Source organism: Blennius ocellaris (genome assembly GCF_963422515.1).
Source record: "Blennius ocellaris genome assembly, chromosome: 19".
In the NCBI taxonomy this organism is placed as follows: domain Eukaryota; kingdom Metazoa; phylum Chordata; class Actinopteri; order Blenniiformes; family Blenniidae; genus Blennius; species Blennius ocellaris.
This window is the reverse complement of record NC_137668.1, coordinates 22,030,126-22,057,389: the sequence shown is the minus strand read 5'-3', so window position 1 is coordinate 22,057,389 and position 27,264 is coordinate 22,030,126.

Below are 27,264 nucleotides of genomic sequence, written 5' to 3'. Positions count from 1 at the left end.
ACCTCGGATAACGCGGTGGAACAAGGAGAAGTGGTGGTGGGGGGGGGGGGGGGGGGGTGTGATGTGAGGAACACCCCCTCCGGGGCGCTTCGTCCTGCATCGTCACGCTCCGTCGTCCCGCCGCTCTGCCTTCATATTTAAATCGACACCCCCACCCCCCTTTTTTCTCCCCCCCCCCCCCTCCTTCAAGACGGGATGATGAAAGTGACAGGACTCGGGTGAAAGTCGCCCGGTTGTTGGAGGTTGAGGTCACGGCGAGCGGCGACAGACGCGATGGCGGGGACTCGTTAGGTTGGCCATTCTTCCAGCTCGTGTCACAGAGGAATGACAGAACTCAGCAGGTTTCAATTAAAAAAAAAAAAAGAACCTGATTCAGTCGTTGGATTCTGGGAAGGAGTGAATAGACGGAAGGTTCGTGGACACAAAATGACCTCTGTGTGCGTTTCGGCTCGCTGACGCTATAAAATGTTTCGCCGCCATCGTGAAGCGAACAAAGAAAGCGACCCGGACTCGATCTGCGACGTGATTACGAAACGCCGAGCGGCCGACAGTGGGAACAAACATAATCGCATCATGAATTGTTTTTTTTTTTTTTTACGTTTTTCACCATAATCCACCGTTTTAATTTGTTGTTAAACGCTCAGCTGGTAGATTTATGATCGAACGCCTCGTCCTAGTAAAGCAGTCGCGTCGTCGCGCTACGGAAGTTCGTTAATCATCTGCGTAGCACCGGAGTTGACCCGCCTCGGCAAATAAATCAACGTCTAATCATGCACATCAAGTTTTCAAGTCAGTGACAGCGCAGATAAATCAGAGTGGCGAAAACGCCCTGATAGTGAAGTGCAAACTAACATCAACGCTCTGACCTTTAGTAATAACAATTAAAAAAAGACTAAAATAAATAATATAAATAAAAAATATATAATGCATAAATTCTATTAAAATAAAATAAAATAAAATAAAATAAAATAAAATAAAATAAAATAAAATAAAATAAAATAAAATAAAATAAAATAAAATAAAATTTAAAAAAGTAAAAACAATTTTTTTTTTAAATAAAGTTCTAAAACTACGAGCTTTTGTGTGCTAATAAAGTGAAGTGCGGGTCACAAAACGTGGGAATATGAAAGAAAAATAAGTAAGATTTAACCCCTTACATACAGAACTCACCTCTTTTGACATTTCACAGTTGTAAAAATAATCCAATTTTTTATTTTTTTTTTATTTTTAAGTAAATTTTTTGTATTATGGCTGCATATTGATATACACAGAAGCTGTTCTGTGTCCTTTTTGATTCATACCTGTTGTGAAAAGTGGTTCAAATGGGCTCAAGTTTCGACAAATGACGCGATGTTGATGCACGATGTGACTGGATCTTCAAATTGCCCGGTGACTACCGAGGTTCCTGCTGCATGGGTATTAAACCTGAACGGTATGTACCCAAAAGTGCTGAGTCATGCTGCCTCCGTGCAGTATCAGTGGTGAGTCAGCGTCTCACCGCCACTCCAGCTGAGAAAATAAACACACATCTCTGATTATGCGAGTCGGAGGATTTCAAATGACATTGAAGTCTTGTGTTTATAGACAGTTTGCAACTGTTGGTACTTTTATTGTTTTTTGCTTGAATCTCAAAGTCACACCTGAGAACGTCAACAAATCCAAGTGAAGAATGTTTACTTTATTTGATTTTAATCTATTTGTTTCTGTCAGATAGACAAAGACAAATTCTAACACCACACCTGAGGCTCTCCTGCACCCCCCAGTGGAGACACCGAAAGTTCAACTTTTTGAAAACTCTGCGTACGTTTGAAAATGCAACTTTTCTGAAACCGCGCTTGAAACGCCACGACTATCGTCAACAGTTCTTCTGCACACGTTGCACAAAAACGACACCGTTTGCAGCATTTCTACCACTTCCGTGTAAAACAGACATCGTTTTCACTACAATGCTAAACTTTTCGCAAACGAAAATGGAAAAAAAAATTATGCATTTCAACTCGAAGCATCGTCGGGTAAACAGAATGAGTCTTAAAAAAAAAAAACTATAACTAAATGTTGTATATAGTCAAGACTACTACGGCATTGTATTTCAAAATGGATCGTTACATTAAAAAAAGTCTCTAAATAGGCTAAAATTCTCAAAAGAGCTCCTGAAAAAGCTTCGGTGATCATAGATATGTTTTTTATTTTCTATAAAGCTGGAAGTCACCAAATATGGAAACATTCCTGAGGAAGGGTCGTTATATTGGGCTAATTTTGTGTCCGATATTAGATAATATAATAAAACAAAGAGAAACATTTTGGATTATAGATTGACACTCCTTCATTGGATCATTTCTGTTGTAGGAATTTGAATCACACGTGCATGAACAGCATTTTCTTTTTTTTTTAATAACTTTAAGTCACGTTAAAAAGTGTAATCCACTTTATTTTTTTCCCCATTTTTTCACACCGGCGCTGACAATCGAAGCTGCGTCTCAAACAAAAGCCTGACGGAGGAAGAACACGGGTCCCCCGGAAGACATCGGGGTTGTCGGCGTTGCGGGCGGAGCGACGGCCTGCCGTGTTCAACCCGGGGAAGAATCCGGTTTTCCAGCAGGAAGACACAATAGCGGAATTAGGATTGGCGGAGCGTGGCTCTGCAGGTACTCTTCCCAAAACGACTCGGCGGAGCCCTTCAGGCTACTGTCAGCCCGAAACCCTCGCAGGAGACGTACAGATAATATGCCCTCGGTGTTCCGGCGCGCCGCAGCAGACGGTTATGATATGGATTACGCTGACAGTAAGTCAATAAGACCCACAATCCCAGGTTCGCACCGGATTAGTCGATTGTCTCTCTCTGGGCCCCCTCCCCCCTCCTCTTTTTATTATTATTATTATTATTAGTTTTGTTTTCAGATCGCTCACGCTCCATCGACACGATTCTGACTCGCCCTGGAAAACTCATCCACGACTAATTTTATATATATATATATATATATATAAATTAAAAAAAAACAGGTAACCGCCTGCGGAGGGCGAGAGGGGAATTATATATATATATATATATATAGTATATTTGACACAAAAAACACAAGATCATCATGTTTTCCTTATCGTCGCCCACCAAGCTAAATTTGAGTAATTATCAAGAGAAACAAAGCCAATAGGATGTTTTACTAGATCTGTCAAGTTATCGGAAAAAAATATCTATCAATTAAAATTAACAATATGTAAAAGTACATTGCACAGGATCTATTTTTTTTTTTTTTTTCTTCCTGCTTTCAATTAACCGACGCTCCGTCCAACCAGGACCGGCCAATTAAACGCCGTCCAATCAAGTTTGGGTGAGGAGGAGGAGGAGGAGAGGCCTTTCATCACAGCGGGGGGTCCAGACGGCTCCTCGCGGCGCCACCTGCCCCGAGCACCGACTCGGAGATGGTCTGGAATGGATAATTAGCTCCTCTTCCATCCAGCGCGGGATGCTTCACACACACACACGCACACGCACACACACACGCACACACACACACACACACACACACACACACACACACACACACACATAATTCCACTTGATCTCGTCATCAGCGCTCGCCACGTTTTGATTCTAGATTTTCTTTTTTTAAATATGTCGGCATTCTGTTGTTTGATCCGTCGTCAGCTGGAGACTGGAGGAGCAGTTTGGGTTTGTTCAACAGAGTTTTGAGTGCAACCTGCTGAGCACGTCGCACCGCAGGAGGAGGAGGAGGAGGAGGAGGAAGAGGAGGAAGAGGAGGAGGAGGAGGGGGGAGGAAGGAAGGAGCTGGACTGGGACAAAAGATCTTTATTTATCTATTTATTTATTAATGTTTTGGTAAACGGTGGACTCGTCTGCGCTCGTCTCGGCTGTCATGTTGTTGCGGGAGCGTTCGGGGGGGGGGGCGGAGGGGGGGCGGGGGGGCGACGCATCGCACCTTCGCACTTCAAACGGCTCGTCTCGGCTTCGCTAACACTTTTGTTAAAAGCGATTCCATTTTTAGCTATCGTTCCAGGTTTTTTTTGTTTTTTTTGGGTTAATGCAAAAGACAAGGAAGGTGGATATTGGGGGGGGAGGGAGGAGGGAGGGGGGGTGATTTCACCGCAGAAAGAGACGAATGTATAAATAAAACCAGACAAAAGCCGGCGAGTTAAGTCGCCTCCTGCGCCGCTGCAAAACGTGCAGAAACTCCGTCTGCAGAGGAGAAGTGTTGAGTGCTCTCACAGCTGGAAAACAATACCACAACAAATAATGCATGAGGGGCCGGCAGAGAGAGGGGGGGTTAGGGGGGGGTGCACGGCAGCCAACACAAATAGGAATTATTCATTATACATGCAGCATTCACTGAGTGTGTGTGAGCGAGTGAAGCACGCCGGCGCTGGTTAATATGCAGTGTTTTCCATAAGTCAGGCAGGGCACCTCACCCCTCGCCGCGAGAAACAACCTTCTGAAACCCCCCCCCCCACTTCCTCTTCCTCTCTCCCAGCAAATAGGCAGAAGCACCATTTTACCACGAGAATACCGACGAGCCTGTAACGAGTCGCGGGGTTGGGGGGGTGGGGGGGGGGGGGTGTCATGGGGGGGGGGGTAAAGTGCTCCTTCCTCCTCTGGCGTTGAAGGAACAGTGGACAAAAAAAAAAAAAGGGCCTCAAAACCGAGACGCTCATCAGTGGTGACATACCATTAGTGTTCAAAAGGCCAATTACAGCAAAAAAAAAAAAAAAAAAAAAAAAACACAAAAAAAAGAAGAAGAAGCCCTACAAGGCACTCAGAGTCACTAACCGGCAGCCGTCGATTAGAGGCCTGACCCCGCTGCGATCTGCGTGCACAGCTAAGCACCAAATAATAGATAGAAGATCTTTAACATAATTACGCCTTAATGGACGGCGAAGGCGTGCTGTCAAAAAAAAAAAGAAGAAAAAAAAGAAAAAGATTTGATATGAGGGGGGAAGATGGCAGAGCGCATTTATCTCCACGTCAAAGAGAGAGAGAGAGAGAGAGAGAGAGAGAGAGAGAGCGAGAGAGAGAGAGAGAGAGGGAGGACAGATGGAGGAGTGACACCGTGACGCCACCCTCTCCACGATCATGTCCCATCAAGCAATTGTGGGTGCAAGTGCTATCCAGCTTAATTGCAAGCGAAAACACCCCCAACCCCCCTCCTCCCCCCTCCCCTACCACCACCCCCCACACCCCCCCTCCCCCCAAACAACCCTTTTATATTTAATCATATCCCCGCTCCTGTGTTGACAGAGCCAGATGAACATTCATCCCCACCACTGTTGCCTCTCCGTGTTGACCAACCCGTCCAAGGTGACCGCCGACCACCGTGGTCAGCTGCAGTTCAGCCACCAACACTTTTTTGCGAAGCTAACCCCTATTAAGTCGGGGGGGGGGGGGGGGATAATAGTGTGTGTGTGTGTTCTCCGCCGCGAATATTTGATCCGCTGTTTGCCCTTTGCCGGGCCACACGCTGCAGAATAATGGCCGCCTTTGAGCGTCGCGAGGCGGAAAAACCTCGGGCTCCTCGGAGCCCCGGCCCAATTACCCCATCAATTATTAATTCATCATAAAGGTCGTCCCTTTGCTCTGTTATAGACACACACACACACACACACACACATACACACACATACCGGCCTGAGCATGCCAATGTCACGAGTGTTAACCGGGCCTCCGGGTCAGAACGCCGCTCACACTTCAGACGACTCGTCTCGCCGTCAGAGGCGTCGAGGAATCCTATGTGTATGATTAATTAGGACCGTGAGGTTTAAATATTAAAAAAAAGGCTGGGATTGTATGTAACTAGCTAAAATTAGCATTTCGCCGACAGCGCTTGGTTGAACGATTCCAAACAGGAAACAACAAAGACGATAAAATAAATACTTGGGGCTAAAGTATAATGGCAGCATTAGTTAGCGGCGCCTTTAATTTTGTATTTTTTTTAATAAAGCTCTCAAGGACCAAGGGGAATCAAAATAATTGGCATTTTCTTGGTACGGTTGATACCTGCGTCCTAAAAAAAAACAACTTTAGGACAGATTTAAAGAAGCATTTATGACGTTATCAACACAAACTGCTTTTGCTAGCTTGTTGCTGCTAGCTCAACCGCTAATGACGCTAGTAAAATGACCATTTAACTTTTTTAAACGTGCTCTACACCTTCTGAATATTTGATTGAATTCATGCAACAGTATTGAAGTTTTAATATACTTTCCTGATATTACCCTCCAAAATAAAAAATAAACCCAGTTAGCAACAAGAATTATTTTAGCATGTGTTCGTAGTGACCCAACATGTGATGTATTTAAGCTTTCACGTTTAATAAAACACATCAGATGAGACTACAGGGCTTGTTAGGCCGCTATACCTCACACACTCCTCTGCTTTTAGAGGAATTCTATGTTTTTACACGTTTTCATGAGAATTTTCAGATAAATTTAGCAACTGTTGGATATTTACACCCCAACAATGGAACTTTTCGGAGCCAATTCCTTTTGCATGTTGATCATATCGATGCAACAAACAGAAAAAAAAATAACATCAATTTCTATGCAAGGTGGAGAATTGAGCCATGACCTGGATAAGTAACATGACGAATACGGTTACTATCGTAATCAAGTAATTTCGGAGGATGCGCAAAGTTTTCAATGTAGAAAAGCATCCCAGGTAACAGATAAATGAAAATAGGTTCACGATTCAGCGACGTGAATAATTTAGTTGTGTAAAGACTTGTGTAAAGACAGAGCAGTCCAATATGGCAAACATGCTGAGTCATCATCTCTAACAGGGAACAAATTAGGGTTCCTACTAATATATGTCGACGTGTCTACTTATATATATCTAAGAGACAGATGGCTGCTGATGTTTAGAAGTGAGATCCGGAATTTGTTTTTGCGGCTGAATTTTTTTTGCAACTGAATTTTTTTGTTGAGCTGAATTTGTTTTTGCAGCTGAATTTTTCTTTTGCGGCTGAATTTTTTTTGCAGCTGAATTTTTTTTTGCGGCTGAATTTTATTTGCAACTGAATTTTTTTGTTGCAGCTGAATTTGTTTTTGCGGCTGAATTTTTTTGCAGCTGAATTTATTCGTGCGGCTGAAATTTTTTTTTCAGCTGAATTTTTTTGCAGCTGAATTTTTAGACACGGTGAATTTTTACACACTGAATATTTTTAGATGTTGGGAAAAAAATCCAAAGCAAAAAAAAGATGCGTACTTGAAATTCGACAGCTTTTAAAATTTCTGATTTCGATGGTAAAAAAAAATTCCGAGTTAGAAATCTGGTGGCACAGTTTTACTTCCATAACTTGGCGCTACTGAAATAAAACTAGAAGTGAACTAAATAGACTTTCAGGAGGGCTCTTCCTCATTTGTCCGACAGTAACACCGTCTGGTTCGACGCGCCCCGGATGTCCAGGTGCGGCCGGCGCGCGGGGAACCGTCCATCATTGTCACTATTGAAGTGAAACCACACCGGCGACGCGAATGGGATCGATCCGGTTCCTGTACTCCTGTGTGGCTACACGTCAGCGCCGGCGGCGACCGCGACGGTTAAACGCGTCGTCTGCTTTGACCTTTCAAGTTAATGGCGCCGGCGCTACCTTCAGCAAAAAGGTCACGCTTTCGACCAATCGGGGCTCGCCGCGTTAACCTGAGGGGAAGGACGGGAATACGGACGCATTTGGACCGTCCCGTGATTAAAAAAGAAAGAAAAAATGACGACGTGTGAGCGTGTGACGATGGAATCGACGGCGGTGACACGGCGTGACCTTTTTTTTGTGGAGGATCCGGGTTCTATTCCACCATCAATATTTATGGTAATAACACCTGAGCATGTTATTACGCCTCTTCCACCTGCACTTCCAGCGGGCCGTCAACGCCGCGGCGCCGGTGGAATTGGACGGCGAGAGGATTAAATAGTTTCCGCGCATTAACAGTCAGAGCAGATTTTCAATTACGCAGCAAAGCAGGCTGCTTTGGTAAATTATAAATTGTCAAGGCTGTCTTCATTAAACTGTATTATTACTCATATTAGCATTAAGTGCATAATTGAATACGATTATCTGTAATTATTCACATAAATTACACTTAGGCCACTGATCACTGAAGACAAAAAAAAAAATAAAACCCCACAAGAAATTGTCTGTGGTTTATTTTTCCCCCCCATCTTCTAATTTGGCTGTCCTATTTAGAAAAATGTCCCCAAACCAAAGTTTAGAATTAATTTTAAATCAACTTTTCTCTCCCAAGTTGTGTTTGTTGAAAGTAGTGGGGGGGGAAAAAAGTGTGGACACATTTCTTTGGAGACTTGACAGCCTAAATAAGAAATGTGATTTCTATTACTATTAATTCTGAAGTAGTGTAAAAATGAAGAAGGGGAAAAAAAAAAAAAAAAAAGTAGCTAATGCAGTTATAATTCAGGCGCCGTCATGCTGTAATTTGTCACCATGAACGGAATAATGATAGAAACAGACCCACACGTCTCTTTCAAATCTTCTCTCTTCATCGGATTTCTTTTTTTTTTTTTTTTTGAGGGGGGGGGGGGGGGGGGGGGGAGAGAAAGAGAAACAAGAGTAAGGGCATTTTCAAACAGCGTGTCAAATCGTCATGGCAACATGGGAAAAGAGAAAGGCAACATGTTTGAGGAAATAAAGAGGAATAAAAAAAAAAAAAAAAAGTGTGTGTGGTCCTGGTGGGGTAGTGGAGCCGCCTGCCAGCCGCCGGCGGAGGAGACAAAACCGAAACAAAGCAGGAGCGTGCACGTGGGACCGGTGTGTGTGTGTGTGTGTGTGTGCGTGTGTGTGTTTGAAAGTGCTGACTGCAAAAAAAAAAATAAAAAAATGTGGGTTTCTTCAAGAGCTCACAAAGCCATGAAAGCATGCGATGACAGAGTCTGGTGAACACACTCGATCACTCATGTGGACACACACACACACACACACACACACACTCACACACACACACACACACACACATGCTTCACACTCAGAATAAAGGCTGTCACAGCAGATGGAGCCACTTAAATTTTGTTACAAGTACCTGCCTGGAATATGAGCACTGTTTGAAATCTGTGATACCATCTTGTAGCCCACGTCTGTCTGTGTGTTGTTGTTGTTGTTGTTGTTGGTTTTTGTTTGTTTTTTTGCAGAGTAACTGTACCGTCGGATTACAAACACAGAGCCAGTGAGCGCCACTCAAACGCGCTACAAATGTGCGCCTGTGCAGCCGTTAATTACTGGATTACTGTCACCCACTGAAGCATGTGTATCAACACCTTTACTTTCATTTAGACAAATATAAAAGAGCGTGTGTGTGTGTGTGTGTGTGTGTGTGTGTGTGTGTGTGAGTGTGTGTTTATATTTAGACACTCTGGGCTGTCGATTGAATATTCCTCTGTGATGGGTGGGCTGAGAGGACCACTTTACATAAAAGCCCTGAGAATCAAGTGACTGGCATGTTGCTGCACAAGAACCATTTTTTAATAATCAAATTCCCCCGTGGCTCCAGGAACAAATCCGTGTGTGTGTGTGTGTGTGTGTGTGTGTGTGTGTGTGTGTGTGTGTGTGTGTGTGTGTGTGAGTGTGTGTCTGTTCGTTCCTGTTCTCATTAGGATCCACACTACCGGGCCCGGCTTCAATGTTGTTTCCTGTATAGCCCATTACTGCTACCTGCCCCCGGGGTTGGAAGTTGAAGCCCGAGACAAACAGCGAGCCGTGTGCAGTAAAATGCACCCGGGAGATTAGCGCGGCGAGGAAACCGGGGTGAACTTAAGGTTGAGTCAACCTGAGGCCGGAGCCGGCCGCCGGTGGGGAGAGACAATTTCCAGCTTTCAGTGTGGAAGGGGTGGGGGGGGGGGTGGGGGGGGTGGGGGGGGTGAGAAGAAGAAAAGGCGAGGAGAAGGAGCATTTTGTGTAATTTAATTGAGAAAATGGAGAAATGCATTATTAAGTGAACCGGAGGTCGCACAATAAAGTCATAGTGGGCATTGTAGTTCAATCAGAAAGTGCACCAACACAGGTAAGACGTGTTGTAATGCTGCCAAAGCACTTTCATTAGAGCTTTATTGACTTTTAAAGCCTCAATAAATAGAAAAGGGAAGTTCATGTGAAGCCAATTTTTACGTTTTTTTTTTGATGGAGAGCGAAGTAATGAAGGTGGTTTTTTTTTTTACTTTTTACTCCATCCTGTTATCTTCAATACTGCTCGGACTGATTCATGGTTTCAGGCGATTGAAGGGGGGGGGGGGGGGTCGTTCAGGGGGGGGGTTGAGGCTGATCTCAGCAGAATATGAGGTGGGGTCGACCCCCTGAGGGTCGCCCGTCCATCACAGGGCAAACAGAGAGACGGTCACACATTCGCATTCACACCTCCGGCTAATTCAGACACTGATTATAGTCTTTTTAATCCGTCTGAGGAGAAAAAACCCTGAGGCCCTGTTTTGAACGCCACAACGTTCCAAGTGCAAACGCGTCGTTTTTTTTCGATTTTTGGTTTTGAAAAAGTTTTGCGTTGACACAGCAATGGCATGCCAGGACGCGAGTTGGTGCTGTTGTTGTTTTTATAATAAAACCACGCACATAGAACAATATGCCTGGATTGTTATTACAGTGACTGTCAAAATAAAAGTGCCTGGGAGTCACGACACGACGGAGGAAAACATTGTTGTTATTGTGCCTCTACTGAGCATGTGCAGAACAACCGTTTACTACGACCCATGGGGCAGTCGCAATGTTTCATAAAAGTTGCGATTTCCCCCGTTTCCATGGAGATAGAATGAAAGCATTTTTTTTTTAAGTTTCAGTTTCCGCGGTTTCTATGGAGACGGAGTCAGAGCACTCTCGTAAAGTTGCGTTTTCCCACCGTTTCCATGGAGACGTGGGGGAAATGTTGCTTTTCCCCCGTGTCCATGGAGATGGAGTCAGAGTGTTCTTAAAAAGCTGCTTTCTCAGTGGTTCAAAGCACCGTTGTTGTGTAAACAGACCCCAAACGTAGAAGCGAAACACGGGGGAGAACAAGCAAACCTCCCTGTGACGCTCCAGAACTGACTACTACTCTACCGTTGCAGTTCTATCTCCGACGATTGAGCGTGAATATCTGTGTTCTGAATTCTTGAAAACCGGACATAAGAGAAATTGCAAAATACATCAAAGAAGAATCTGAGTTCAAAGTTTCACCTCAAATTAAAGGTTTGTTTTTTAAAAATACATCCAACTCGACCAATTAAAGAGACGGTACCAGGATAAATCACTTTTCCGGCACCAGACGGCAGACGTGTTAATGATCAATCACTAATTACTGTCGTTAATTTCACAGAATAAGTAGAATTTCCATCGTGGCGTTATTTTTTTTCCGCCTCCACAAAACCAACACTCTCACAATAAGCGTTTTTTTTTCTTCTTTTTTCCCAGACTTATATAATAATTGCACTGAGAACTGTTAAAGAAAGTAATAAAAGGTGTTAAGTGGATGTTGTGGCGAGAGGCAGATTATCGCCATATATATTCATGACGTCTTTATTGAATCATTTCCAGTGGGACGCATGCCGTTTCCTGACAGCCTGTTAGCGAGAAGTCGTCTCTAATACACGGCGTTCTCACGCTTTTTTCTGAAGCTATTCGAGAAGGCGTGCCGCTACTCGTCATGGTGAGATCATGAACTTTGGTCGACACAATCGAATCAGTTCATCCTCGAGTTCGTGTGAATAATGAAGGGATTTCTGAAGAATTGTGCTTCCTGAGGAGAGACAGCCTCATATAAAATCAACAATAATGATAATAATAATATTAAAGCAAACAGAACTCTGGTATCAGAATAATATCGGTATTGGCAGATATCCAAATTCAGGTATCGGGATCAGAAGTGAGAGAATGTGGATCGGCGCTTCCCGGAAGTGACTTTAACCTTTCTAAAAATGGAAGGTTACAAAGACCTCAGCCGTAAATCCACTGTTTTTCTTTCATTTATCTCCATTCTGCTTTGAGCAAATGAGAATCTCTTGCTACAAAGGTTTCAGTCCGCAGTGAAAGTGGAGATTTTAGCAAATATCTCAATAAGAACACTGAAAAATAAAGTGGAGAAAGGTTCCAGGTGAACAATCGTCCATCCACCCGTCTGAAAAGTCGCCATCTCCACGTAGAAAAACTATAAAATCTGAACTTACCTGAAACACCGGTACTGCATGTGCGGGGGGAAACGAGAATCAAACAGTGCGTATTCAATAAATAGATTTACTACGACATCGCAAGCTTCAGTTGAAAACATTGTTCTCTAAACGCGAAAACTTTTCTTTGATCATGAGACGACTTTTGCAGATCCAGGTTCACACCGACTCTCACTTTGGACAGACGTATTGAAATACAGACAGACAGCTCTCCATATGCACTGACAAATAGTTTTTTTCCCTGCAATAATGCCGCCATAGAGTTCGGTGGAAGTGGAGCAAATGAGAGGATGAGAACAGGAACCACCAGAAACGTAAAAAGAAACTCCCCCATGCTCTCGCTGTTGCCGCTAATTTGCATTAAAAAAGCCTCACCGATTAATCCTGAAATGGTGGAAAGTGGCACTGTAGCTGTCAGCGGCCCCAAAATTGTGCAAGAGGTGGATTAAATCGGGTTTTCCGGCTCCACGGAGGAACTTTCACGGCTCTCGTTGGTGGGAAGCTTCGTTGAGCGGCGGCGGCGGCGGCGAGCTTCAGCATCGAAGAGGCATTCAAGGACAGTTCAAAGCCTCAGTCATTCAACGTGTCGGCAATTTTAGAGACGTGTTCAAGGACGGCCGAGTGAATTTCGTCGGCGTTTTAGAAAAGTCAAAGCCAGGCTTGAAGTGATTTCAGCTTTGAATGTCGAAAGAAGAAAAATGGTTACTGCATTAACATTGATAGCGGAGCTAAAAAAAAACATTTCTTTAAAAAAAAAAGTCAGTTTGTGGGGACTTCTGTTATGATTCTACACAACCCAGCTTCATCTGTGGCCTGTGAAAGGGTATTTTTGAAAACTAGAACGGGCACTGGACACAGCGCACACTTTCACCAACGCCACATTTGCTCGCGGAGTTGGCATTGCTAGCATGTTAGCCATTAGCTCATATCGACGCTAACTAGCCTATCGGGTAGAAACACAGAGATCAACCACTGCCCAAGTTAAGGCGTTCACACCGGTGTTTCTGAATACTTACCGAATCGAGATATTAGCCGCAAGCTGCAAAGCATCTCCATGGCAACAGACGCTGATCTCCTTTGATCTCCTCCCTGTGGTGGGTTCTCTCTCCCATCCGCTATATATGGGAGTTTGTTTGTTTTTTTTTGCAGTTTTTTGGGGATTTATCCTGAAAATTTTATACGAAAATGTAATCGATTGGTCCTTGGATCATGATGAGTCATCCCTGAAACTTTTATGCAATTCGGGCCAAATAAAGTTTGAGAACAGTTGGTAAAATAAATACATACACATATTTCCATATGTATATATTTTTCATAAACTTAATTGCCTGAAGTTTCATTAGCAAACTTTAAAAAAAAAAAAAAAAAGAAAGAAAGAAACTGCCTGAAGCCAAGCACAGTATAGAACTTGCTGGTCCTAAATATAAATAAACAAACTTTCCACCCACACATAAGTAACACACACACGTTATGTCAGAGAAAATGAAGCGTCGTGATGAAGCTTTGCCTTCATAGCGCCATCATGAGGTTTCACACAAGCACAATGTTATTGTCAATCCCAGTGAAGGACCATATTAAACTTTTGTGACTGAAAGTGTGACGGCCACAGGTCTTTCTTCTCCCAGAGCCTCTCTGACTGCCGGCCCCTCCCACCTCGTCTCACGGCCCCTCCCACCTCGTCTCACGGCCCCTCCCACCTCGTCTCACAATCGCCTTCACCTGTTTGGAACCCTTTAAAACTCCTTGAATCCAACATGGCTCTTGCTGCCTCTCCCTCCTGGACGGCTGCTGCCTTTCAGACTCTTCCCTTTGTTTCGTTTTGGGTTTTTTAAAATTTTATTTTGGTGGATCATCTTGAGTTTTAGCCTTTGGTTTGTTTAAATTCAGTCCTCTCAAAAAAGTTGTTTGTTTAAAAGCTGTTCCTGTGTCTCTTCTTCATGTTCTCCAATGAGCTGGGTTTCAGAAGCGGGGGGGTGTTCTTTTCAAGAACAAAACGCAACTTTACGAGAACACTCTGACTCCGTCTCCATAGAAACATCGGAAACTGAAACATAAAAAAGAAAAAAGCTTTCATTCTATCTCCATGGAAACGGGGGAAATCGCAACTTTTATGAAACATTGCGACTGCACATGCACCCTCATGGGTAAACAGTTGTTCTGCACGTGCTCAGTAGAGGCAACAATGACGACAATGTTTTCCTCCGTCGTGTCGTGACTCCCAGGCACTTTTATTTTGACAGTCACTGTAATAACAATCAGGCATATTATTCTATGTTGCATGGTTTTATTACAAAAAAACAGCGCCAACTCGCGACCTTTTTAAAATGAAAAGTTTTACTTACCTTGGGGATTCTCAATGAGGGCGAAGAAACAAACAAACTCTTGTCGACTTTTTAACGTAGCGAAATGCTGGACGTCCACGGATTTCCCTGCAAAAAACCAAAAAAAACCCTGCGAAGTGAGGAAACGCAGGAGGTTGAACCTCAGCGTGTGTCTTCAGTGACTCACGAGTCCGGTAGTCCGAGTCACGCACACGGCGCCATGTTCCCGCCCCTCCCCCCCCCCCGCTAGCGCCTTGCGTGACTAGACTCGTCCTGGGTTGTAGCAGGTGCCGGCGAGGACGGCTCCCGCCGATACTGTCAGTCACCGTGTTTCCCAATTACCGTGGCGCGGGCGCCGACGCGATTTGCCTGATTGGCAGCGTTATTTCCGTGGCAATTATTATGATTCTGATTATGTCAATCACTTCGCTCTCGGCGCCGTGTGGCATCAAATGGCAGCCGACTGGCACTCTACCTTCCCCTCGTGTGTGATTCCTGTTTGAGGTGTATTCTCTTTTCCTCTCTACCTTTTTTTTTTTTTTTTTTAACAGTAGGAAAACTTTTAAAAAATTCATGCCCCGCTCGCCTCTAGCACTATTACCTTTGAGCTCGGTAGCTCATTCTAAATTACTAACGGCCTGTATATGGTCCCCATAATGATCATTTTCACTCCGTGTCAGTAATAATTGCGAGGTTAGTTCTATTTTAGTGCAAGCTCAGGGCTTCTGGTTTTTATCTCGCTACTTCTTGTATTATTCATGTCATCCTCGTGTCTTTGACTTTTCCTACAGCGCCCTCCATTTAAACTGCAATTACTACTATTACCTCTTCTACACTCCCACAGTTTAGAAGAAAAAAAAAAAAAAAAGCCATTTTCTTCATTATCGTCGTCATCGCTCGCCACCGCCATCATCTATTTACTCCATGATTCAATTAGTGAGACATCAGATGAAAGGTCACCGCTGTAATCAGTCCTTTGAGAGCATGTTTCTTCCTGGTGTTCACCTTCCAACACGCCTGGCGTTGCATCGGAAAAATGGTGGCGCGAATGGACCCGTCGCCTTATTTTAGAACCGAGACGACTCGGACAAATGTACTTTTGAGTTTAAGTTGCATCCGCAGCAACACATGTGCTTGGATATAGGAGCTAAAGCCACGAGGAGCTGAGCAGGAAGTCCAGAAACTGTTTAAAAAGCGTCAGTCGTGGACTCCTCAGATGACGCTTTACTTTTAAAGGCCTTGCTTCTCGGTGTAGTTTCTCACTAACGGCTGTGTTTATCCATTTAACAGGTCATGACTTTGGTTTTCTGGAATTATGACTTTCATAGTTGAATTACATGAGTCAGTCAATAAAATTTTAACGTATTCCGATCCGGCAGAAACGACGAAACATCGTCGCTGGAATTCTGAAAAGACGAAACGCCGAGATTCGATTCGATTATCAATTCGCCTTTCAGTTTGCTGTGCCATGCTTTAAACCTCGTAGTAATCCAATCTTGCACACAGTCAACATTCACACTCTCTAAATCAGGACTGATCGTTGGGGGGGGCACAAAACCGTCATCCTTGCTCCCGGGGGGCCGTCAACGCATCCAAGACCCTTCTCCTCGGAGGCGTGTGAACCTCGGCTACTTAAGTAAATTAAATTCACTGTGTCTCTATACTGCCTTTTTAATTAACAGAGATGCGTTTGGTCAATTTCATCACCAAATGCATTTCACCGTACAGTAAATGTCGTCCATGTCTGGTTGAAATGTGGGTAACATGGTTTGCAGACCACAGATAGTGGGGGATGGGGGGGGGGTCGGGGCAGCCACTTATGTCAGATGCATGCAGCGATGAAGAACCAAGACTCTGATAGACGCAACGAGAAAGACGACGTAGCGCACAGTGCATTCTGGCTAATAAACAAAGCTAACCACCGATAACTGTTAGCTCATATCGATAAGACGTGTGAAACACTGAGCAGGGAGCGTCACCATGGCAACAGATGCTGACCTCTGATCTCCATGAGGTGCCTCTCCCATCCGCTTCGTATGGGACATTTCTCACGCAGTTTTTCGGGGTTTTATTCATAAACGGTTAGTCGTTAACGTCCCAAAATCTAACTGATCAGCCCTTGGATGAAAACAAATCATCCCATGCAATCCTGGCAAGTAGATTTTTGTGAAAATTGGTCAAACAGATGCATACAAACGAATGAAAATGGACGCAGACGAAAACGCAACCTCGGCAAACTTTGTTGGCGAAGGTAAACATAGTAAATCATGTTTGAACCGGAGATTTTAGTCGATTTCCATCAAAGCCGATGACCAGCAAGCAGGTGTTCTGCCCGCCTTCCCTCTGGTATACGTTAACGCTGACCGCATTAATCCAAGACGATCACACCATATGGAAAAATGTAACGTGACGCTTCAGTAACCAGCGCCCTCCCCGGCTGAGGCAGACGAAACGGTCCGACTGCAAACTTCCCAAGTGTTTGAGCAGTTTTGCATCGAGTAAAAGCTTGAAGCTTCTCACCTGCAAACTTTGAACAAAAGACATCCGGCACATGAAAAGAATCCACGTTCGGCGAGGAGGAAGAATACCCCCCGGCACCGCGGGTTTCTGTAAAATCCCACACATGTTCTGCTTTAAAATGAGGAATCGCGAGGCTGGTGTGTGTGTGTGTGTGTGTGTGTGTGTGTGTGTGTGTGTGTGTGTGTGTGTGTGGTGCAGGTGTTCCCTCGCGATTCGTCCCGACAAGCGCCAGACATCTGCTGAACTGAAGTTAGCTGGAGAGCAACGGCGGAAGATGTCTGCCGCACTTTCGATGCACCGTTTTGAAAGAACATCTTTGAACAGAAGGGAAGGAACTCGGCAAACTAGAACTTTTATAATTGAATCCATCTCGTCGTTTTTAATTGCTCACACTTTATGTGCAACACTTCGCCTCAGCTGTGGTGGACGTGCTGTATGAATAAAGTTATGTTGAACTAATTCATCATCAATCAATAATATATCCACTAGATTAAAATTTCAAACAAAAAAGATCATCAAAATCTTAATATTCTAAATATTTAATATTTAAAAAGTCTCTAAATTGAGAAAAAGACTCAATTGTACACATTTGATAAGCTATAGATTGAGGTATCCTACAATATAATGATATTTGCAAATAACTAAAGTGGTCTAAATAGGATTTTTTTGCTTTAGGTGATGTTTGAAAATGGACAAATTGTAATTTAAAATATTGTTGCGAAAAAAGCAAAAGACGTGCTTTTTTTTATGTTATTCTGAGAAATGTAAAGCAGAAGTTTCAGCTATTTTTAATGTTTCAAGAAATCCTGTACCTCAATGTCCTGCACTACTTCAATTACCGTATTTTCTGGACTAAATCCCACATCTGTCAAATTCCTCACCTCTTTTTCAAAAAATGTTCACACACTGAATCTGCAGCTTTTTCTTTCTTTTTTACATTTATTTTACTTTAAACTTTTTTGTGGCCTTTTTTTAATTAAAATTTTCTTGCTCCATTAGGTGAATTACGGTAGTAATGGAGGTTTTTCAGTGGCACTTTTTTTTTTTTAAGATTTGTTTAGTCATTTACCTTTCAGGACGAACCGATATCAACCTTTAGCCTTTTGTTCAGAGCTTCTTTCGTTGCATATGAATATTTTGAAACTGCACCACCTATAGCCGCTTCAACACCTTTCCTACTATATGGGGTCTTTTGGTTTCTACTACCATTGTCATTTCCACCTTTTTTAATCTCTTCAGTCACTTTACGAGCACATACGATCGCTCACGTTGACATTTAGTCCTGGAGCGCGGCAGCAGACCCGTATTGGGGGATATAATCCTTGCTCAAAGGCAGCCCACCTGATTGAACTCGTAGCCGCCAGCTTGGAAACATTAATGTCAAACGTACTTTAAACCATACATCTTCTATAGCGCTTTGTTTTAAATGTGGGCTGTAAATGGGTGGCTGTTTTTCAGACCGAGGAGGCCGCAGTGGAACGGGAGAGCCCGTGACGCTCGTGTCGCATTTTTAAAGTCTGATAATTTCACGCGAAACAGCCATTTTAAATGAACAAAGCGTTTTTGCTGTAGCGAGCCGGCGGATTATTCTGAGTGACTTTTCAGTGACCTGAACATGAATGAAAGTTGATTGACACACACTCACACACCCATACTGACACACACACCCATACTGACACACACACCCATATGTAATCACCTTTACATCAACATCTCATTTGTCCTGAAGTCACATTCTGTACTACGCCCGTCTGATCAAAGACAAAAACCGTGTGTGTGTGTGTGTGTGCGTGTGTGTGTGTGTCCATATCAGTAGCTGCTCTGTCAGCAAACTTCCAGTCCAAGTGGGGGACGGTGTGTATGGGGGGGTCCGTCCACACAGCATGGCTAAAGAACTCATCAACAACCCCAGGCGCTGGGCTTGGTGTGTGGGATGATGCACTGCAGACTCAGCCTCTCAAGCCCGGACACACACACACACACACACACACACACACACACACACACACACACACACACACACACACACACACACACACACACACACACACACACACACACACACACACACACACACACACATCATCGTCTTGGACCCCGCCTGTACACACATTAACATGCTTACTGTCTGCATTCATCCAGAAAATACGCCTGTTCCCCGCGAGGATGGGCGTTTTTTTCTTCTAACGGGGGTTAAGATTCCAGCGTTCAGAGGGGGTGGAGGTGGTGGTGGTGGTGGTGGTGGTGGTGGGGGGGTCGATGGGGGTGCTCGTTATGAGAAAGTAGGATTTGATTTGTTATGAATGCAAAGCACATGGATAAGAAGCTCCTGGGGTATTTAGTTTCTGGCTATAGGCTTAATGAGTTTGTGTGTTTGCACGCCGCTGCATGGGCCAAAGAAGAAGAAAAAAAAATGGCGTGTTTGCTTTGCACTTGTCAACGGCGAGATTCCCCCCACCCTGCCCCACCCCACCCTCCGGGCGCGCTCGCGTGATGTCCGCGTGCTAATTCCACGCTAACAACTCGGCGACGGCACATGCGCGTCCTTGCCCTCGGCCCGGTGGGCCGCTCCGCTCTCAAAGCAAAAGCAATTAGCCCGGGCCGCCGGATCCGGGTCTGTCAAGCAACAACCATCCCCCCCCCGCAACCCCCCAACCCCACACACCCTCTCCTCCTCCTCCTCTGCAGAAAGTCATCCTCAACTTTTTTTTGCCTTCTCCTCCTCAGAGGCATTTGAATGAAGAGTGAAAGGGGCATTAATAAGCCCCTATCGCTGACATGAAAGACGTCCGGCCAGAAACATCAAATGCACAAATGCTATAAGCCGCCTTGCCAATTAGCCAAAATGGCTATTTCAGTGACAAATCGTTTGAATGCTCGTCTGGAGCACAAGCGAAGGGTTGGGGGGGGGGGGGGGGGGGGGATGAATGCGGGTTTTAATAGACGCATCAGCACACACTGAGGGATTCTTTGTATTTTGGGGGGGTGGGGGGGTGCTCCGTCACGGTGGAGGTGGAGGAGAGAGCCGGCGAACATGAAGGTGTCAGAACTCGCCAAGTGAACCGACTTGACACGGCGCAGTGTTTGTGGCGGCTCCACTGTGGGAGCAGCTAATTGGATGGTAATTAATGGAATGGAGGCCGATAAATACCTTTGTGAGCCGACTTGTCAAGGACACGGAGGTGATTGGGGGGGGGGGGGGGTGAAGCAGAGAGAGAGAGAGAGAGAGAGAGAGAGGACAGACACCTTTTCTTCACTGTGACAGCTAATCCTCATCCCTTCATCCCCGTCTCCTCAATTCCTAAATGAAACTCCTCCTCCGCCGCCGCCCCCCCTTTTCCTTCCTACCCCCTTATCAGCCCGTTCTCCCCCCCAACTTCACTCGTTTCCATGGAAACGCGGGATAGAAAGAGTTACTCCTAGATTAAATCAAAGATTTTGAAGTGCCGAAAATATTACAAGCTCCTTTGAATCGTGTTCCTCGAGTTCAGGATGATACTATTTTCTCCTTGCAGATAGCGTGTGAGTGTGTGTTGGTGTGTGTGTGTGTGTGTCGGTGTGCGTGTCCCGTTCTTCACTGCAAGAAGAAGAAAAAGCCCATTCACACACTGACGCAAACCATAGGACCCGTCTCCGAGGGACCAATAGATGCTTTGTGAGTCGACAGTCTCTCTTTTCTGTATTTCAAGGCTTTGTAGGTGTCGCACGAATCTGCTCCACCAATCCAGAGGACGTTTTTTTTTTTTGTTTTGTTTGTTTGTTAAATGCATAATTGAGCGCATCTGGAAAGAGATTTCTGGTGACGTTCCTGTAGGATAAGTGACGGTAAACTGCGTCGTCTTTCATCCTCGGCCGGAAGCGTCTCGGTTGAAATCGACACGACGAACGCCGGCTTAACGCCGTGAGCGGCTCCTGTCGGGAGCCGTTTGGTAATTCGATAAAAAGAAAATAAAGGTTTTAATCTCATACGGGATAGAAAAGAAGCTCCATTATGAAGCTCAGTCTGCAAATAAGCCGAGTCTTTTTATATTTTGAAGCGACATTATGAAAGTTGTCAAAGCCTAAATAAACCACACAATAATTACCGTATTTTTTGGACTAAAAGAAACTTTTCAGGCCGGTCATGTGACCTAGTCACTCATAAAACTCAAGTCAAGTCGTCATTTTTGGGCGGAATGTTGAACTTCTATTATATTACTATTGTTATTATTGTTGGAACCTAAATATATAAAGCTGTTTATTGGACCTGCAGGTATTTGTACCTGATGTTGAGTACATTTGTTTGACTTTATCCATAAAAACACAAAGGTATTTCTCTTATAAAGCACTTTTTTACATGGCTAAAGCGCTTTTATTTTGTCACATTCACACCAGTGTTGACAGTTGCAAGTCCACAGTCATCCTGATATAGAAGCCAACTGAAGCTTTCGTCATTTTGCTTTGTTGCTCAGATATAAAAGAGAAATGTAAATAATATTAATGAGCCTGCATGCAAGAAGACATTAAAGTATTAAGAAGGAAACAAGAATGTCGTCTGGTAAAAGACTGTTCTACTCTCGAAAAGAAGGTTCTGTTTTACAGAATATCAGAACTTAAAGATGGATTTTCTATTTTATCTGAACTAAACTGTTGTGATTTTTGTTTGGGAAACAGTTTGAGACTTTTGAGCGTTGTGTATATCTCAGGATGTATTCACACATCTGTTAATCTGTCGACACATTTAAGCTCAGAAAATCATAAGGACGGAGTTCATAACATGCTAAGCTAATGTAGCTAGCGTTAGCTCCGCTTACATTGAGATTTTACTGTTAAATTATGAGTTGCATTCGGGATCCGCTGTAAAACGACAAATGGATTTTAGCCTCTTTTTTCCCCCCCCACAGAAAGCTAAAATGGTATGATTGACTCCACGGGCGATGTTTAGCTAGGAGCCCGCGAGCCGCCTTCTCTCCCGACCGTTCGGGGGAAAGACGGCTGTCACTCGTCCGTTCGGCTCGGTGCAGACGAGCGGCGCCGGATCCGCGGTGACACCACCGCCACGTAAAGCTTTTACCAGCAGCCAGCTGAGCGTGTCCCTCCTTCACACATGGCCGGGTCCTGAAGGAGACGGGGAGTGCGGGGTACCTGACGGTGTGTGTGTGTGTGTTTGCTCTCGTCCCCTCCACCAGGACACGCATTCATCCACACACTCACAGATCTGGACTATATTTTCGTGGGGTTTTATTGGCTTTAAAGCAGGTGGAAACTTCTTTATCGTGACCATCACGAGCGTCAAGATTTAATTTTTGGTCGACGGGAAGCGAAAGTGTGAAGGTCTGTGATGCGAGGGACACACAGACACACACACACAAACACACACACACACAAAGAGGCAAGAAAGTGGCGACTTAATCCCAGGAGAGTCTGGACATCGCTCCACCAGTCCATGAGGGGCAACCATTTGAACGGAAGCAGTCCACTTCACTCCCCGTCAAACCCACCCCCCCTCCCCCGACTCCCCCCTCCCCCGACTCCCCCCCATCCCCCGCCAATCATCACATTTCATGTAAAAGTACGCTATTTAACATCGCGGCCCGTTTTTCCCCTTCCAAGAGGAGAAATCAGAGCCGTGTGAAAGATCTCCATCCACTTGTACAGTTTTCCCAGCCGGCGCATGCATTTTTCACGCGCGCTAACGGGGGTATAAGTTACGTTCCTCTGTCTTAGCACCTTCGCCGCGCTCCGGCGTGAGAACGGCGGCGCGTTCCGAGAGGCTAAGAGGATTTCGCAGATGGGGTTACATTAATGTGCCTGAGCCTTCGCCGGCGCTTGCGGAGCCACCGCCCAGCTCAGGGTGATTTATGGAGGTACACACCGGCCAAATTACACCTAATGAATTGTATTGCCCCTGACTGAATTCAACGCCCCTCCCTCCGTCGTTTTACTGCCTTTGTTAAACACGGGTTAACTGCCACAGGAATGGCGATCAATGCTGAAGTGGTTAATGAGTAAACGGTGCGAGAGACAGAGAGAGAGAGAGAGAGAATATGAAAGATTGATCTGCTCTCGTCCTAACTGGGATTTATGGTGAGTTTTCTCACGCCGGGCCTAAAAGACATTATCCCCCCCCCCCCCCCCCCCGCCCCCACCCCACGGTCTGTACAGCTATGTTTGTGAACGTTCAGTTCAGAGGTCGAAAACCTGCAGCAGTATACCAGAATCATTTTATGGTCTGAGAAAAAGACAGGCTCGAAAAGTGGAACTAGCTAAAATGCTAAAAATAGATCATCTGGATAAAACTAGGTGGGAAAAAGTTCAAGAAGACAAAATATCTAAGGGTCACAATGGCTGGAGCAGATAAAACCGGGGGGCGACAAAAGCTAACGTAGCAAAAACTGCTTAAATCAATACAAATTAAATTAAATATAAAAATATATATATATATTTTTATATATATATATATATACATATATATTACACAAAAACTCAAAACAATTAAAAGTGTGAGATATAAAAAAAGAAAGTAGGAACTGGCTCAAATAGCTAACTTAATGCAAACACCTAAAGGAGGCTTATAATTAAAGGTAAAACTTGGTACTAAAAAAAACAACAACAAAAAAAAACATGAATACGCTGTAATAAGCTATAACCTTATGAGCCGTTAAGTTAAACACGTTTTGTGGCTCCGGACCGATTTAATTCATGAAAAGTGGTCTTTAAAAAGTCCCGGGTCATAAAGGCTTCGAACGTTTTCCCGTTTCCTGTGTCCGCGTGCTCGTTGAGATCTATTCACCGGCCGGCATAAATAAATATCATCCTGCGCTCCCGCTAACGTGTCGCGTCTTTTAAGTGGGTGGACAAACGGCCCGCCGGGGACCCGGTGCGACGGAACGCTGCCTCCCGTCGTCATTTCCTTAAAAGTCTCTACGACTCAATTTGGCGAGCCGGGAAAATAAAAGATGTCGGAAGCATCCGGGGGTGCGGGGATGAGTCGTGGGGGGGGGGGGGGCAAGAGGGGGGAGGGGGGCCGGAGGGATGGAAAAGGGGAAGATGTGATGGGAGTTTATTCAGAGGAGCTTCTCCAGTCTCTGGACCTGTCGACTGTCGCTCTGATACGAGTCTCCCTCTCAGGTCCTCTCCTCCTCCTCCTCCTCCTCCTCTTCTCTCTCTCCGCCGTTATTCCAGACCAATTGGGAGCGCACACGCGGGGGAAAAAGGGAGGAGAGGGTCTGTAATTAAAATTCTGTTCAGCATGACAACGCTGTTTCATGCCTCATTTTTTGGGGGGGGGGATGGGGGGGGGGGGTGGTGGGTAGAACGTGAGACGAATGCGGGATGAGACTTTGGAACAGGTAAATCCAACGCAGGAGAACGCGAGGCTGTGATGTGTTCTTACTGAAGTGCGCTACGCTAGCATCCCACGACGTGTTTACTCATCGAAAGAAGACGGACGGGGGGGTGGGGTGGGTGGGGGGGGGGGGGGGTGAGATTTGGGGGCTACAGTGAAGACCCTCTTGAGACGGCGGGCTTGTCAACCACTGTCACTCAGTCATCAGACGTACGTATCCATGCTGCCTTGCTCCGAGGACGACCCCCCCCCTCCCCCTCTTCCCCCTCCTCAATACAAAGACAGCAGCAGCTTCCAAAGGGACCATCACTCCAGCAGTGTTTAACCTCTGCTACAGCTTCTCTCCGTCTCACTCCATTTCCTCCTCTCCCGCCCGCCTCCATCAAAGCGTTTCTGGCTATTTTGCTTGGCGGCTCTGCAGAGAGTTTATTGCACACGACAACGATCAGGCCCGTTTATTTTCCTCCTGCGCCGCGGCCGGGGCTACTGTTACCCTATGATATTCAAGCGCTCTCCATTAAATATGCATGAACCCAGGAGATGAAAATTAATTTTGGGAATGTTCTTTCTTTTTTTTTCTTCCTTTCCTCCACCCCACCACTCCCCCCCCCCCCCCCCCCCCCCCCCCCCCCCCCCCCACTTCTCTCTATTGAATGCTCGAATATGCTTCATGCACCTTTTGTGTCAAGCCGTGAATTCATTATTACATGATGGCGTAATGTGAGATGCTGCCATGGCGCCATATTGAGAGAGAGAGAGAAAAAAAAACAAACTGTGGTGAAAACACGCATAGCAGGAAGTGAGTTTTCACACAAAGTTTTGTGTGTTTTTTTTTTTTTTTCGGTAAAGTTTTGCCCTGAGCTCTTATCGCTCATGAATATTTAGAGCTGCTAAATGGGAAAATATTAAATTGAATTATGCATGTATGAAGCGACGGAAATCTGCAGTAGGACACTGCGGATTCTCTGCTGTCTCTTTCTGCAACACGGCCAACCCCCCCGCCCCCCCCAAATGTGGTGCTGCACAACTTTTCGAAAATGCTCCAACTCCGTCTCCATGGAAACGCTGCTACTGTTCACACGCTCCACGGCCATGATGAATAGTTCTTCTGCACATGCTCAGTAGAAGGACAATATAAAACGTGCCAAGCGAACACGCTTGCCGGAGACAAACTTCTTCATAAAGTTGCTCGTCTGTGTGCGGTTTGTATGTTCTCCTTGTGCTGGATGGGACTCAAGACACTCATGACTTATACTAATTATTTTGTCAGGCAATTCAAGTGCATTCGTTTTTAATAATCCGCGAGACACGCCATCGATTACACGTTCGTTTGCTCGTATTCTCCAAACAGTGATTGGATGAGGTGCGGAGATACAAAATCTAACGTGATACCATGGATTTACAGTATGAACGTATCGGAGCAGGACCACAACCTTAATTTGGAAAAAACTGAAGAAAAGATGCAGCATAGGTGAGATGCTTCGCGACACAGATGACATAGAATGACTAAAAAGTGCTGATTTAAGGAGAAAAGAAACCGGTTTCACACTCGTTTTTCAAAGTTCAGCCACTGGATAAACATGTCTGACTGTGATACAAGTTGAATTCTGATCCGTGTTAATGATTAAGCTCCACGTTGATAGCTGTAGTATTAATAGATCTATGTGTGCACATGGTCCTAGATCACTGCAACAAGCACCGCCGGACAAGTTCTAACGAGCCTTTTAGGCTTTTTGAGGGTTCATGATAAAACATCTAACTTTCCTAGCTGAAGAAATAAGTAAAAGTAGTTCTTGACTGGGAGAATATCAACTCTCAGTTGAGCCTACCTTGGGTTTTCCCCGAGTTCCAGCTGAGCACCACGAAGTGTTGATGGTTGAATCTTCCTCTGGAGATGCTGAAGGTTGGTCTTGGATCGGCAGCTGAACGTCTTTCTTCTTGGGACACTTTGGTTCATGCACGAAGAGAGCTTTGTCTTCGGATTGTTAAAATAGGATCTTTGCGTTCGGACGGATTTGACATTGTGAGGTACCGTTTGCCTCCCCCCTCGTCTACGTTTCCAAGGTAAAACTTCCGTTGCCATGAGAGGCGATCAATGGACGATCCATACCCTACAGGATTGTGTGCATGTTTCTGTTTAGGCTCACCGTGTTGTTGAATGAGTCTCTCCACTCTCTGTTGGGTTTTCTTACCTGTTTGTAGGGGGGGGGGGGGGGTCGGACATGTCCCACAGACTAATCCTTTGGGTTTGCCGCTGATTCGCTTCGCCATGAATTAGCCCCCCCTCGCCCACATCTCTTCATCACCTTCATGGTTCCTGCAGTGGCACCTTGTTTAAGCCCAGTCAATATTAGCAAAGAGGGATGTTGCTGCCGCCGGCTGGTGGACGACCCCTGGAGTTCTTATCAGGTAAAGTGGTTTTGATTAGTGTTAATGGCCGGGACTAAATAGCCTTCAGCTTTTCCACTGGCTACACTTTGTGTGTGTGTGTGTGTATGTGTGTGTGTGTTGCTCAAGGGCATGCCAGCAGTTCATCACGTCGACAAAGCTATATCTGCTCTGCAGTGATGAACAGGTTTTATGCCTCAACCTGCTCCCTAAAGTCTTCTCTTTAACGCCGTCTGGCTGCTCGGAGCTATTTTGAGAATGCTGCCTGATGGTGTCCGTGGCTGCGGAGAGGAGTTCACCGCAACACACACACACCAAGAATGAGGTTTTTCCCGTCGGTCGTGCACGCCGGAGCCGCGATCTCCTCGTGGCCCAGTAAGGACAGCCTCGCGAGCGCCCGTATCTTCCCGAAGCGCCGCGGCATCTGGCGCGGCAGACCGCCTCGCATGCTAATGCCGAGCCGATATTATTCTTATGAACTGCGAGTGACTTCGCATGTTGGCGAGCGCTCTGTCAAATAACGTCACTTCCACTAATGCCGCCCGTCCATTCCG